This window comes from Rhinoderma darwinii, unplaced genomic scaffold, assembly GCF_050947455.1.
Source record: "Rhinoderma darwinii isolate aRhiDar2 unplaced genomic scaffold, aRhiDar2.hap1 Scaffold_731, whole genome shotgun sequence".
In the NCBI taxonomy this organism is placed as follows: Eukaryota; Metazoa; Chordata; class Amphibia; order Anura; family Rhinodermatidae; genus Rhinoderma; species Rhinoderma darwinii.
Window position 1 is genome coordinate 266,047 of NW_027464293.1, and position 14,672 is coordinate 280,718.

A 14,672-nucleotide genomic window follows, 5' to 3' on the forward strand; every position below is an offset into this window, starting at 1 on the left:
GCCAAGATCAAGCGTCTAAGACTTACGGTTCAAGAATTAGCCTCAGAAACAGTGGGAAACAGTGCTTCTATACTAATTGCCAGGCGCTGAGACGAATGCCGCCAAGATCGAGCGTCTATGACTTACGGTTCAAGAATTAGCCTCAGAAACAGTGGTTCAAAACATGCTGCCAATAGCTCGCCTGGGAAACATCCAGAGAAGTCCAAGATAGTGTTTTTTAGACTGGCTGCCACGAGCTGAAACGAATGCAGCCAAGAGCGAGCGTCTGTGACCTACGGTTCAAGAGTTATTCACAGAAACATGGTTCGGAACTTTGCTGCCAGCCGCGAAAGCGAAAATAACCAAGATCGAGCGTCTAGGATTTACTAGTCAATAGTTCGCCTGGGAAACATCCAGAGAAGTCAAAGACAGTGCTTCTATACTAATTGCCAGGCGCTGAGACGAATGCCGCCAAGATCGAGCGTCTATGACTTACGGTTCAAGAATTAGCCTCAGAAACAGTGGTTCTGAACATGCTGCCAATAGCTCGCCTGGGAAACATCCAGAGAAGTCCAAGATAGTGTTTTTTTTAGACTGGCTGCCACGAGCTGAAACGAATGCAGCCAAGAGCGAGCGTCTGTGACTTACGGTTCAAAAGTTATTCACATAAACATGGTTCTGAACTTTGCTGCCAGCCGCGAAAGCGAAAGCAACCAAGATCGAGCGTCTAGGATTTACTTGTGAATAGCTCGCCTGGAAAACATCCAGAGAAGTCAAAGACAGTGCAGCTATACTAATTGGCAGGCGCTGAGACGAATGCCGCCAAGATCAAGCGTCTAAGACTTACGGTTCAAGAATTAGCCTCAGAAACAGTGGGAAACAGTGCTTCTATACTAATTGCCAGGCGCTGAGACGAATGCCGCCAAGATCGAGCGTCTATGACTTACGGTTCAAGAATTAGCCTCAGAAACAGTGGGAAACAGTGCTTCTATACTAATTTCCAGGTGCTGAGACGAATGCCGCCAAGATCGAGCGTCTATGACTTACGGTTCAAGAATTAGCCTCAGAAACAGTGGTTCTAAACATGCTGCCAATAGCTCGACTGGGAAACATCCAGAGAAGTCCAAGATAGTGTTTTTTAGACTGACTGCCACGAGCTGAAACGAATGCAGCCAAGAGCGAGCGTCTGTCACTTGCGGTTCAAGAGTTATTCACAGAAACATGGTTCTGAACTTTGCTGCCAGCCGCGAAAGCGAAAATAACCAAGATCGAGCGTCTAGGATTTACTTGTCAATAGCTCGCCTGGGAAACATCCAGAGAAGTCAAAGATAGTGCTTCCATACTAATTGCCAGGCGCTGAGACGAATGCCGCCAAGATCAAGCGTCTAAGACTTACGGTTCAATAATTAGCCTCAGAAACAGTGGGAAACAGTGCTTCTTTACTAATTGCCAGGCGCTGAGACGAATGCCGCCAAGATCGAGCGTCTATGACTTACGGTTCAAGAATTAGCCTCAGAAACAGTGGTTTTGAACATGCTGCCAATAGCTCGCCGGGGAAACATCCAGAGAAGTCCAAGATAGTGTTTTTTAGACTGGCTGCCACGAGCTGAAACGAATGCAGCCAAGAGCGAGCGTCTGTGACTTACGGTTCAAAAGTTATTCACATAAACATGGTTCTGAACTTTGCTGCCAGCCGCGAAAGCGAAAGCAACCAAGATCGAGCGTCTAGGATTTACTTGTGAATAGCTCGCCTGGAAAACATCCAGAGAAGTCAAAGACAGTGCAGCTATACTAATTGCCAGGCGCTGAGACGAATGCCGCCAAGATCGAGCGTCTATGACTTACGGTTCAAGAATTAGCCTCAGAAACAGTGGGAAACAGTGCTTCTATACTAATTGCTAGGCGCTGAGACGAATGCCGCCAAGATCGAGCGTCTATGACTTACGGTTCAAGAATTAGCCTCAGGAACAGTGGTTTTGAACATGCTGCCAATAGCTCGCCTGGGAAACATCCAGAGAAGTCCAAGATAGTGTTTTTTTAGACTGGCTGCCACGAGCTGAAACGAATGCAGCCAAGAGCGAGCGTCTGTGACTTACGGTTCAAGAGTTATTCACAGAAACATGGTTCTGAACTTTGCTGCCAGCCGCGAAAGCGAAAGTAACCAAGATCGAGCGTCTAGGATTTACTTGTGAATAGCTCGCCTGGGAAACATCCAGAGAAGTCAAAGACAGTGCTTCTATACTAATTGCCAGGCGCTGAGACGAATGCCGCCAAGATCAAGCGTCTAAGACTTACGGTTCAAGAATTAGCCTCAGAAACAGTGGGAAACAGTGCTTCTATACTAATTGCCAGGCGCTGAGACGAATGCCGCCAAGATCGAGCGTCTATGACTTACGGTTCAAGAATTAGCCTCAGAAACAGTGGTTCTGAACATGCTGCCAATAGCTCGCCTGGGAAACATCCAGAGAAGTCCAAGATAGTGTTTTTTAGACTGGCTGCCACGAGCTGAAACGAATGCAGCCAAGAGCGAGCGTCTGTGACTTACGGTAAATCCTAGACGCTCGATCTTGGTTACTTTCGCTTTCGCGGCTGGCAGCAAAGTTCAGAACCATGTTTCTGTGAATAACTCTTGAACCGTAAGTCACAGACGCTCGCTCTTGGCTGCATTCGTTTCAGCTCGTGGCAGCCAGTCTAAAAAACACTATATTGGACTTCTCTGGATGTTTCCCAGACGAGCTATTAGCAGCATGTTCAGAACCACTGTTTCTGAGGCTAATTCTTGAACCGTAAGTCATAGACGCTCGATCTTGGCGGCATTCGTCTCAGCGCCTGGCAATTAGTATAGAAGCACTGTTTCTGAGGCTAATTCTTGAACCGTAAGTCTTAGACGCTTGATCTTGGCGGCATTCGTCTCAGCGCCTGGCAATTAGTATAGAAGCACTGTCTTTGACTTCTCTGGATTTTTCCCAGGCGAGCTATTCACAAGTAAATCCTAGACGCTCGATCTTGGTTACTTTCGCTTTCGCGGCTGGCAGCAAAGTTCAGAACCATGTTTCTGTGAATAACTCTTGAACCGTAAGTCACAGACGCTCGCTCTTGGCTGCATTCGTTTCAGCTCGTGGCAGCCAGTCTAAAAAAACACTATCTTGGACTTCTCTGGATGTTTTCCAGGCGAGCTATTGGCAGCATGTTCAAAACCACTGTTTCTGAGGCTAATTCTTGAACCGTAAGTCATAGACGCTCGATCTTGGCGGCATTCGTCTCAGCGCCTGGCAATTAGTATAGAAGCACTGTTTCCCACTGTTTCTGAGGCTAATTCTTGAACCGTAAGTCTTAGACGCTTGATCTTGGCGGCATTCGTCTCAGCGCCTGGCAATTAGTATAGAAGCAGTCTTTGACTTATCTGAAAGTTTCCCAGGCGAGCTATTGACAAGTAAATCCTAGACGCTCGATCTTGGTTATTTTCGCTTTCGCGGCTGGCAGCAAAGTTCAGAACCATGTTTCTGTGAATAACTCTTGAACCGTAAGTGACAGACGCTCGCTCTTGGCTGCATTCGTTTCAGCTCGTGGCAGCCAGTCTAAAAAACACTATCTTGGACTTCTCTGGATGTTTCCCAGGCGAGCTATTGGCAGCATGTTCAGAACCACTGTTTCTGAGGCTAATTCTTGAACCGTAAGTCTTAGACGCTTGATCTTGGCGGCATTCGTCTCAGCGCCTGGCAATTAGTATAGAAGCACTGTCTTTGACTTCTCTGGATGTTTCCCAGGCGAGCTATTGGCAGCATGTTCAGAACCACTGTTTCTGAGGCTAATTCTTGAACCGTAAGTCATAGAGGCTCGATCTTGGCGGCATTCGTCTCAGCGCCTGGCAATTAGTATAGAAGCACTGTTTCCCACTGTTTCTGAGGCTAATTCTTGAACCGTAAGTCTTAGACGCTTGATCCTTGCGGCATTCGTCTCAGCGCCTGGCAATTAGTATAGCTGCACTGTCTTTGACTTCTCTGGATGTTTTCTAGGCGAGCTATTCACAAGTAAATCCTAGACGCTCGATCTTGGTTGCTTTCGCTTTCGCGGCTGGCAGCAAAGTTCAGAACCATGTTTATGTGAATAACTTTTGAACCGTAAGTCACAGACGCTCGCTCTTGGCTGCATTCGTTTCAGCTCGTGGCAGCCAGTCTAAAAAAAAACACTATCTTGGACTTCTCTGGATGTTTCCCAGGCGAGCTATTGGCAGCATGTTCAGAACCACTGTTTCTGAGGCTAATTCTTGAACCGTAAGTCTTAGACGCTTGATCTTGGCGGCATTCGTCTCAGCGCCTGGCAATTAGTATAGAAGCACTGTCTTTGACTTCTCTGGATGTTTCCCAGGCGAGCTATTCACAAGTAAATCCTAGACGCTCGATCTTGGTTACTTTCGCTTTCACGGCTGGCAGCAAAGTTCAGAACCATGTTTCTGTGAATAACTCTTGAACCGTAAGTCACAGACGCTCGCTCTTGGCTGCATTCGTTTCAGCTCGTGGCAGCCAGTCTAAAAAACACTATCTTGGACTTCTCTGGATGTTTCCCAGGCGAGCTATTGGCAGCATGTTCAGAACCACTGGTTCTGAGGCTAATTCTTGAACCGTAAGTCATAGACGCTCGATCTTGGCGGCATTCGTCTCAGCGCCTGGCAATTAGTATAGAAGCACTGTTTCCCACTGTTTCTGAGGCTAATTCTTGAACCGTAAGTCGTAGACGCTCGATCTTGGCGGCATTCGTCTCAGCGCCTGGCAATTAGTATAGAAGCACTGTCTTTGACTTCTCTGGATGTTTCCCAGGCGAGCTATTGACAAGTAAATCCTAGACGCTCGATCTTGGTTACTTTCGCTTTCGCGGCTGGCAGCAAAGTTCAGAACCATGTTTCTGTGAATAACTCTTGAACCGTAAGTCACAGACGCTCGCTCTTGGCTGCATGCGTTTCAGCTCGTGGCAGCCAGTCTAAAAAAACACTATCTTGGACTTCTCTGGATGTTTCCCAGGCGAGCTATTGGCAGCATGTTCAGAACCACTGTTTCTGAGGCTAATTCTTGAACCGTAAGTCATAGACGCTCGATCTTGGCGGCATTCGTCTCAGCGCCTGGCAATTAGTATAGAAGCACTGTTTCCCACTGTTTCTGAGGCTAATTCTTGAACCGTAAGTCATAGACGCTCGATCTTGGCGGCATTCGTCTCAGCGCCTGGCAATTAGTATAGAAGCACTGTCTTTGACTTCTCTGGATGTTTCCCAGGCGAGCTATTGACAAGTAAATCCTAGACGCTCGATCTTGGTTATTTTCGCTTTCGCGGCTGGCAGCAAAGTTCAGAACCATGTTTCTGTGAATAACTCTTGAACCGTAAGTGACAGACGCTCGCTCTTGGCTGCATTCGTTTCAGCTCGTGGCAGCCAGTCTAAAAAACACTATCTTGGACTTCTCTGGATGTTTCCCAGGCGAGCTATTGGCAGCATGTTCAGAACCACTGTTTCTGAGGCTAATTCTTGAACCGTAAGTCATAGACGCTCGATCTTGGCGGCATTCGTCTCAGCGCCTGGCAATTAGTATAGAAGCACTGTTTCCCACTGTTTCTGAGGCTAATTCTTGAACCGTAAGTCTTAGACGCTTGATCTTGGCGGCATTCGTCTCAGCGCCTGGCAATTAGTATAGAAGCACTGTCTTTGACTTCTCTGGATGTTTCCCAGGCGAGCTATTCACAAGTAAATCCTAGACGCTCGATCTTGGTTACTTTCGCTTTCGCGGCTGGCAGCAAAGTTCAGAACCATGCTTCTGTGAATAACTCTTGAACCGTAAGTCACAGACGCTCGCTCTTGGCTGCATTCGTTTCAGCTTGTGGCAGCCAGTCTAAAAAAACACTATCTTGGACTTCTCTGGATGTTTCCCAGGCGAGCTATTGGCAGCATGTTCAAAACCACTGTTTCTGAGGCTAATTCTTGAACCGTAAGTCATAGACGCTCGATCTTGGCGGCATTCGTCTCAGCGCCTGGCAATTAGTATAGAAGCACTGTTTCCCACTGTTTCTGAGGCTAATTCTTGAACCGTAAGTCTTAGACGCTTGATCTTGGCGGCATTCGTCTCAGCGCCTGGCAATTAGTATAGCTGCACTGTCTTTGACTTCTCTGGATGTTTTCCAGGCGAGCTATTCACAAGTAAATCCTAGACGCTCGATCTTGGTTGCTTTGGCTTTCGCGGCTGGCAGCAAAGTTCAGAACCATGTTTATGTGAATAACTTTTGAACCGTAAGTCACAGACGCTCGCTCTTGGCTGCATTCGTTTCAGCTCGTGGCAGCCAGTCTAAAAAAAACACTATCTTGGACTTCTCTGGATGTTTCCCAGGCGAGCTATTGGCAGCATGTTCAGAACCACTGTTTCTGAGGCTAATTCTTGAACCGTAAGTCATAGACGCTCGATCTTGGCGGCATTCGTCTCAGCGCCTGGCAATTAGTATAGAAGCACTGTTTCCCACTGTTTCTGAGGCTAATTCTTGAACCGTAAGTCTTAGACGCTTGATCTTGGCGGCATTCGTCTCAGCGCCTGGCAATTAGTATAGAAGCACTGTCTTTGACTTCTCTGGATGTTTCCCAGGCGAGCTATTGACAAGTAAATCCTAGATGCTCGATCTTGGTTACTTTCGCTTTCGCGGCTGGCAGCAAAGTTCAGAACCATGTTTCTGTGAATAACTCTTGAACCGTAAGTGACAGACGCTCGCTCTTGGCTGCATTCGTTTCAGCTCGTGGCAGTCAGTCTAAAAAATACTATCTTGGACTTCTCTGGATGTTTCCCAGTCGAGCTATTGGCAGCATGTTTAGAACCACTGTTTCTGAGGCTAATTCTTGAACCGTAAGTCATAGACGCTCGATCTTGGCGGCATTCGTCTCAGCGCCTAGCAATTAGTATAGAAGCACTGTTTCCCACTGTTTCTGAGGCTAATTCTTGAACCGTAAGTCATAGACGCTCGATCTTGGCGGCATTCGTCTCAGCGCCTGGCAATTAGTATAGAAGCATTGTTTCCCACTGTTTCTGAGGCTAATTCTTAACCGTAAGTCTTAGACGCTTGATCTTGGCGGCATTCGTCTCAGCGCCTGGCAATTAGTATAGCTGCACTGTCTTTGACTTCTCTGGATGTTTTCCAGGCGAGCTATTCACAAGTAAATCCTAGACGCTCGATCTTGGTTGCTTTCGCTTTCGCGGCTGGCAGCAAAGTTCAGAACCATGTTTATGTGAATAACTTTTGAACCGTAAGTCACAGACGCTCGCTCTTGGCTGCATTCGTTTCAGCTCGTGGCAGCCAGTCTAAAAAACACTATCTTGGACTTCTCTGGATGTTTCCCCGGCGAGCTATTGGCAGCATGTTCAAAACCACTGTTTCTGAGGCTAATTCTTGAACCGTAAGTCATAGACGCTCGATCTTGGCGGCATTCGTCTCAGCGCCTGGCAATTAGTATAGAAGCACTGTTTCCCACTGTTTCTGAGGCTAATTATTGAACCGTAAGTCTTAGACGCTTGATCTTGGCGGCATTCGTCTCAGCGCCTGGCAATTCGTATGGAAGCACTATCTTTGACTTCTCTGGATGTTTCCCAGGCGAGCTATTGACAAGTAAATCCTAGACGCTCGATCTTGGTTATTTTCGCTTTCGCGGCTGGCAGCAAAGTTCAGAACCATGTTTCTGTGAATAACTCTTGAACCGTAAGTGACAGACGCTCGCTCTTGGCTGCATTCGTTTCAGCTCGTGGCAGTCAGTCTAAAAAACACTATCTTGGACTTCTCTGGATGTTTCCCAGTCGAGCTATTGGCAGCATGTTTAGAACCACTGTTTCTGAGGCTAATTCTTGAACCGTAAGTCATAGACGCTCGATCTTGGCGGCATTCGTCTCAGCACCTGGAAATTAGTATAGAAGCACTGTTTCCCACTGTTTCTGAGGCTAATTCTTGAACCGTAAGTCATAGATGCTCGATCTTGGCGGCATTCGTCTCAGCGCCTGGCAATTAGTATAGAAGCACTGTCTTTGACTTCACTGGATGTTTCCCAGGCGAGCTATTGACAAGTAAATCCTAGACGCTCGATCTTGGTTATTTTCGCTTTCGCGGCTGGCAGCAAAGTTCAGCACCATGTTTCTGTGAATAACTCTTGAACCGTAAGTGACAGACGCTCGCTCTTGGCTGCTTTCGTTTCAGCTCGTGGCAGCCAGTCTAAAAAACACTATCTTGGACTTCTCTGGATGTTTCCCAGGCGAGCTATTGGCAGCATGTTCAGAACCACTGGTTCTGAGGCTAATTCTTGAACCGTAAGTCATAGACGCTCGATCTTGGCGGCATTCGTCTCAGCGCCTGGCAATTAGTATAGAAGCACTGTTTCCCACTGTTTCTGAGGCTAATTCTTGAACCGTAAGTCATAGACGCTCGATCTTGGCGGCATTCGTCTCAGCGCCTGGCAATTAGTATAGCTGCACTGTCTTTGACTTCTCTGGATGTTTTCCAGGCGAGCTATTCACAAGTAAATCCTAGACGCTCGATCTTGGTTGCTTTCGCTTTCGCGGCTGGCAGCAAAGTTCAGAACCATGTTTATGTGAATAACTTTTGAACCGTAAGTCACAGACGCTCGCTCTTGGCTGCATTCGTTTCAGCTCGTGGCAGCCAGTCTAAAAAACACTATCTTGGACTTCTCTGGATGTTTCCCCGGCGAGCTATTGGCAGCATGTTCAAAACCACTGTTTCTGAGGCTAATTCTTGAACCGTAAGTCATAGACGCTCGATCTTGGCGGCATTCGTCTCAGCGCCTGGCAATTAGTATAGAAGCACTGTTTCCCACTGTTTCTGAGGCTAATTATTGAACCGTAAGTCTTAGACGCTTGATCTTGGCGGCATTCGTCTCAGCGCCTGGCAATTCGTATGGAAGCACTATCTTTGACTTCTCTGGATGTTTCCCAGGCGAGCTATTGACAAGTAAATCCTAGACGCTCGATCTTGGTTATTTTCGCTTTCGCGGCTGGCAGCAAAGTTCAGAACCATGTTTCTGTGAATAACTCTTGAACCGTAAGTGACAGACGCTCGCTCTTGGCTGCATTCGTTTCAGCTCGTGGCAGTCAGTCTAAAAAACACTATCTTGGACTTCTCTGGATGTTTCCCAGTCGAGCTATTGGCAGCATGTTTAGAACCACTGTTTCTGAGGCTAATTCTTGAACCGTAAGTCATAGACGCTCGATCTTGGCGGCATTCGTCTCAGCACCTGGAAATTAGTATAGAAGCACTGTTTCCCACTGTTTCTGAGGCTAATTCTTGAACCGTAAGTCATAGACGCTCGATCTTGGCGGCATTCGTCTCAGCGCCTGGCAATTAGTATAGAAGCACTGTCTTTGACTTCACTGGATGTTTCCCAGGCGAGCTATTGACAAGTAAATCCTAGACGCTCGATCTTGGTTATTTTCGCTTTCGCGGCTGGCAGCAAAGTTCAGCACCATGTTTCTGTGAATAACTCTTGAACCGTAAGTGACAGACGCTCGCTCTTGGCTGCTTTCGTTTCAGCTCGTGGCAGCCAGTCTAAAAAACACTATCTTGGACTTCTCTGGATGTTTCCCAGGCGAGCTATTGGCAGCATGTTCAGAACCACTGGTTCTGAGGCTAATTCTTGAACCGTAAGTCATAGACGCTCGATCTTGGCGGCATTCGTCTCAGCGCCTGGCAATTAGTATAGAAGCACTGTTTCCCACTGTTTCTGAGGCTAATTCTTGAACCGTAAGTCATAGACGCTCGATCTTGGCGGCATTCGTCTCAGCGCCTGGCAATTAGTATAGAAGCACTGTCTTTGACTTCACTGGATGTTTCCCAGGCGAGCTATTGACAAGTAAATCCTAGACGCTCGATCTTGGTTACTTTCGCTTTCGCGGCTGGCAGCAAAGTTCAGAACCATGTTTCTGTGAATAACTCTTGAACCGTAAGTCACAGACGCTCGCTCTTGGCTGCATGCGTTTCAGCTCGTGGCAGCCAGTCTAAAAAAACACTATCTTGGACTTCTCTGGATGTTTCCCAGGCGAGCTATTGGCAGCATGTTCAGAACCACTGTTTCTGAGGCTAATTCTTGAACCGTAAGTCATAGACGCTCGATCTTGGCGGCATTCGTCTCAGCGCCTGGCAATTAGTATAGAAGCACTGTTTCCCACTGTTTCTGAGGCTAATTCTTGAACCGTAAGTCATAGACGCTCGATCTTGGCGGCATTCGTCTCAGCGCCTGGCAATTAGTATAGAAGCACTGTCTTTGACTTCTCTGGATGTTTCCCAGGCGAGCTATTGACAAGTAAATCCTAGACGCTCGATCTTGGTTATTTTCGCTTTTGCGGCTGGCAGCAAAGTTCAGAACCATGTTTCTGTGAATAACTCTTGAACCGTAAGTGACAGACGCTCGCTCTTGGCTGCATTCGTTTCAGCTCGTGGCAGCCAGTCTAAAAAACACTATCTTGGACTTCTCTGGATGTTTCCCAGGCGAGCTATTGGCAGCATGTTCAGAACCACTGTTTCTGAGGCTAATTCTTGAACCGTAAGTCATAGACGCTCGATCTTGGCGGCATTCGTCTCAGCGCCTGGCAATTAGTATAGAAGCACTGTTTCCCACTGTTTCTGAGGCTAATTCTTGAACCGTAAGTCTTAGACGCTTGATCTTGGCGGCATTCGTCTCAGCAACTGGCAATTAGTATAGAAGCACTGTCTTTGACTTCTCTGGATGTTTCCCAGGCGAGCTATTCACAAGTAAATCCTAGACGCTCGATCTTGGTTACTTTCGCTTTCGCGGCTGGCAGCAAAGTTCAGAACCATGTTTCTGTGAATAACTCTTGAACCGTAAGTCACAGACGCTCGCTCTTGGCTGCATTCGTTTCAGCTCGTGGCAGCCAGTCTAAAAAAACACTATCTTGGACTTCTCTGGATGTTTCCCAGGCGAGCTATTGGCAGCATGTTCAAAACCACTGTTTCTGAGGCTAATTCTTGAACCGTAAGTCATAGACGCTCGATCTTGGCGGCATTCGTCTCAGCGCCTGGCAATTAGTATAAAAGCACTGTTTCCCACTGTTTCTGAGGCTAATTCTTGAACCGTAAGTCTTAGACGCTTGATCTTGGCGGCATTCGTCTCAGCGCCTGGCAATTAGTATAGCTGCACTGTCTTTGACTTCTCTGGATGTTTTCCAGGCGAGCTATTCACAAGTAAATCCTAGACGCTCGATCTTGGTTGCTTTGGCTTTCGCGGCTGGCAGCAAAGTTCAGAACCATGTTTATGTGAATTGGCTAAGATCAAGTGTAGTATCTGTTCTTATCAGTTTAATATCTGATACGTCCCCTATCTGGGGACCATATATTAAATGGATTTTTAGAACAGGGAGATGGAAATAGAGCTTGCTCTGTCCACTCCACGCATTGACCTGGTATTGCAGTATTTCCAGGACCGGTGCACCCTTTCCTTATGTGTTGACTAAAATCAGATTCCAAAAGTGTTTTTTGTGTTTGCCATTGTTTCTGTCTTTCTGAAGGGATCTCCCCTTTTAATCCCATTATTTCAACACCTGTTGGACAATGCATGAGTGATAATGAGCTAATTGATTAAATGCAATTAATGAATACATTGCCACCTCTTGTTTTGTGTCGTCTGTGTGTCTGTGTTTCCGGCATTTCACATTGGAACAGCTCATTCACCTTCCTTGTCTTCTCTCCGCCCTCCCTTTTAGGTAAGTTAAAGAGCTGCACCTGAGCCAGCCACTGATTGATGCAGCACCACAGTCAAATAGTGGAGTGGAGTAGGGGAACAGCAAACAGCCATTAAAGCCGCCCGCCCGCCCGCCCGCCCGCCACAATGGACCTACCTGTGTACACTAGATGGATGTGATGGAATGTACTGTCATCCCTACATTTCAAGAAGGAGTAAGAATTGCAGTTGCAACAAAGCCTTGCTTGCCTACAAAGAGAGCAGCAATTTGGATTTGTTACTATGTTACCTAGAAGAATAACAAACTGTGCAAGGATGGAGGTTGTAGGAGCAAGGAGAAGTTGTCTGTAAAGTTGGTGGATGCTTATTTTCCATTTTGCAGTCCCTTGTCTCCCTCTTGTGGCCTCCTGGAGGCAACTAGCTGTGCAAAAAAAGACAACCTGGCAGCCGGCTGTTGCAGTGTTGCCCTCTCAGGCAACACTGAGTGACTGACTGAGCCGCACCGTCTTATATAAAGTTCAGACGGAACTTTGCACGTGTCATAGTGGAGCCCTGAGGAGCCAGAGCCAGCTTTCTGACATCATAATGGGGCCTCAGAGATAAAAGCCTGGGCCCAGGCAGTGTTGGTCAGTGCTGCTCAGCAGGCAGCACTGGACTGGACTGGATTACAGCTGATACAAGGTGTGAAGGAACAAGGGGTGGCTGTGGGCATGCACTTGCTGCCGCTGCCAGTGTTTATCTGCATGGCAGCAGGGCATTTGGGCGTTGCCAGGAAGGCGTTTTTATGTAGATTCCTCCTCTTTCAGCACTGCATTGTGGTGCAAGCAAAAGAAGCAAATCCTGTCTGGCTTCCTCTCCGGCCTTTATTCACCTCCCGTGTAGCTGTGAGTGTGTGAGCCTGCAGGGCCCCATGGAATTGCCTAGAAGTAGGCTGAATCGCTGCAAGGGCTGAACAGCAGTATCGGGCAGGCTCGGGCAACGCGCGGCCCGTTCGGGTTATCGCTTCTCGGCCTTTTGGCTAAGATCAAGTGTAGTATCTGTTCTTATCAGTTTAATATCTGATACGTCCCCTATCTGGGGACCATATATTAAATGGATTTTTAGAACAGGGAGATGGAAATAGAGCTTGCTCTGTCCACTCCACGCATTGACCTGGTATTGCAGTATTTCCAGGACCGGTGCACCCTTTCCTTATGTGTTGACTAAAATCAGATTCCAAAAGTGTTTTTTGTGTTTGCCATTGTTTCTGTCTTTCTGAAGGGATCTCCCCTTTTAATCCCATTATTTCAACACCTGTTGGACAATGCATGAGTGATAATGAGCTAATTGATTAAATGCAATTAATGAATACATTGCCACCTCTTGTTTTGTGTCGTCTGTGTGTCTGTGTTTCCGGCATTTCACATTGGAACAGCTCATTCACCTTCCTTGTCTTCTCTCCGCCCTCCCTTTTAGGTAAGTTAAAGAGCTGCACCTGAGCCAGCCACTGATTGATGCAGCACCACAGTCAAATAGTGGAGTGGAGTAGGGGAACAGCAAACAGCCATTAAAGCCGCCCGCCCGCCCGCCACAATGGACCTACCTGTGTACACTAGATGGATGTGATGGAATGTACTGTCGTCCCTACATTTCAAGAAGGAGTAAGAATTGCAGTTGCAACAAAGCCTTGCTTGCCTACAAAGAGAGCAGCAATTTGGATTTGTTACTATGTTACCTAGAAGAATAACAAACTGTGCAAGGATGGAGGTTGTAGGAGCAAGGAGAAGTTGTCTGTAAAGTTGGTGGATGCTTATTTTCCATTTTGCAGTCCCTTGTCTCCCTCTTGTGGCCTCCTGGAGGCAACTAGCTGTGCAAAAAAAGACAGCCTGGCGGCCGGCTGTTGCAGTGTTGCCCTCTCAGGCAACACTGAGTGACTGACTGAGCCGCACCGTCTTATATAAAGTTCAGACGGAACTTTGCACGTGTCATAGTGGAGCCCTGAGGAGCCAGAGCCAGCTTTCTGACATCATAATGGGGCCTCAGAGATAAAAGCCTGGGCCCAGGCAGTGTTGGTCAGTGCTGCTTAGCAGGCAGCACTGGACTGGACTGGATTACAGCTGATACAAGGTGTGAAGGAACAAGGGGTGGCTGTGGGCATGCACTTGCTGCCGCTGCCAGTGTTTATCTGCATGGCAGCAGGGCATTTGGGCGTTGCCAGGAAGGCGTTTTTATGTAGATTCCTCCTCTTTCAGCACTGCATTGTGGTGCAAGCAAAAGAAGCAAATCCTGTCTGGCTTCCTCTCCGGCCTTTATTCACCTCCCGTGTAGCTGTGAGTGTGTGAGCCTGCAGGGCCCCATGGAATTGCCTAGAAGTAGGCTGAATCGCTGCAAGGGCTGAACAGCAGTATCGGGCAGGCTCGGGCAACGCGCGGCCCGTTCGGGTTATCGCTTCTCGGCCTTTTGGCTAAGATCAAGTGTAGTATCTGTTCTTATCAGTTTAATATCTGATACGTCCCCTATCTGGGGACCATATATTAAATGGATTTTTAGAACAGGGAGATGGAAATAGAGCTTGCTCTGTCCACTCCACGCATTGACCTGGTATTGCAGTATTTCCAGGACCGGTGCACCCTTTCCTTATGTGTTGACTAAAATCAGATTCCAAAAGTGTTTTTTGTGTTTGCCATTGTTTCTGTCTTTCTGAAGGGATCTCCCCTTTTAATCCCATTATTTCAACACCTGTTGGACAATGCATGAGTGATAATGAGCTAATTGATTAAATGCAATTAATGAATACATTGCCACCTCTTGTTTTGTGTCGTCTGTGTGTCTGTGTTTCCGGCATTTCACATTGGAACAGCTCATTCACCTTCCTTGTCTTCTCTCCGCCCTCCCTTTTAGGTAAGTTAAAGAGCTGCACCTGAGCCAGCCACTGATTGATGCAGCACCACAGTCAAATAGTGGAGTGGAGTAGGGGAACAGCAAACAGCCATTA

The 14,672-nt window shown here is 47.3% G+C and overlaps 3 non-coding genes across 3 annotated transcripts; all 3 read left to right on the forward strand.

The window, feature by feature from the left end:
- The first annotated feature begins 11,262 nt into the window (after nucleotides 1-11,262).
- LOC142729673 (U2 spliceosomal RNA) lies at nucleotides 11,263-11,454 on the forward strand. Its single transcript, XR_012878426.1, has one exon. It is a non-coding gene; the product is annotated as a U2 spliceosomal RNA (small nuclear RNA).
- Nucleotides 11,455-12,696: 1,242 nt separating this feature from the next.
- On the forward strand, nucleotides 12,697-12,887 carry LOC142729655 (U2 spliceosomal RNA). The gene has a single exon (XR_012878410.1). It is a non-coding gene; the product is annotated as a U2 spliceosomal RNA (small nuclear RNA).
- A 1,234-nt stretch (nucleotides 12,888-14,121) lies between these two features.
- Nucleotides 14,122-14,312, forward strand: LOC142729656 (U2 spliceosomal RNA). The gene has a single exon (XR_012878411.1). It is a non-coding gene; the product is annotated as a U2 spliceosomal RNA (small nuclear RNA).
- The last annotated feature ends 360 nt before the right edge of the window (nucleotides 14,313-14,672 follow it).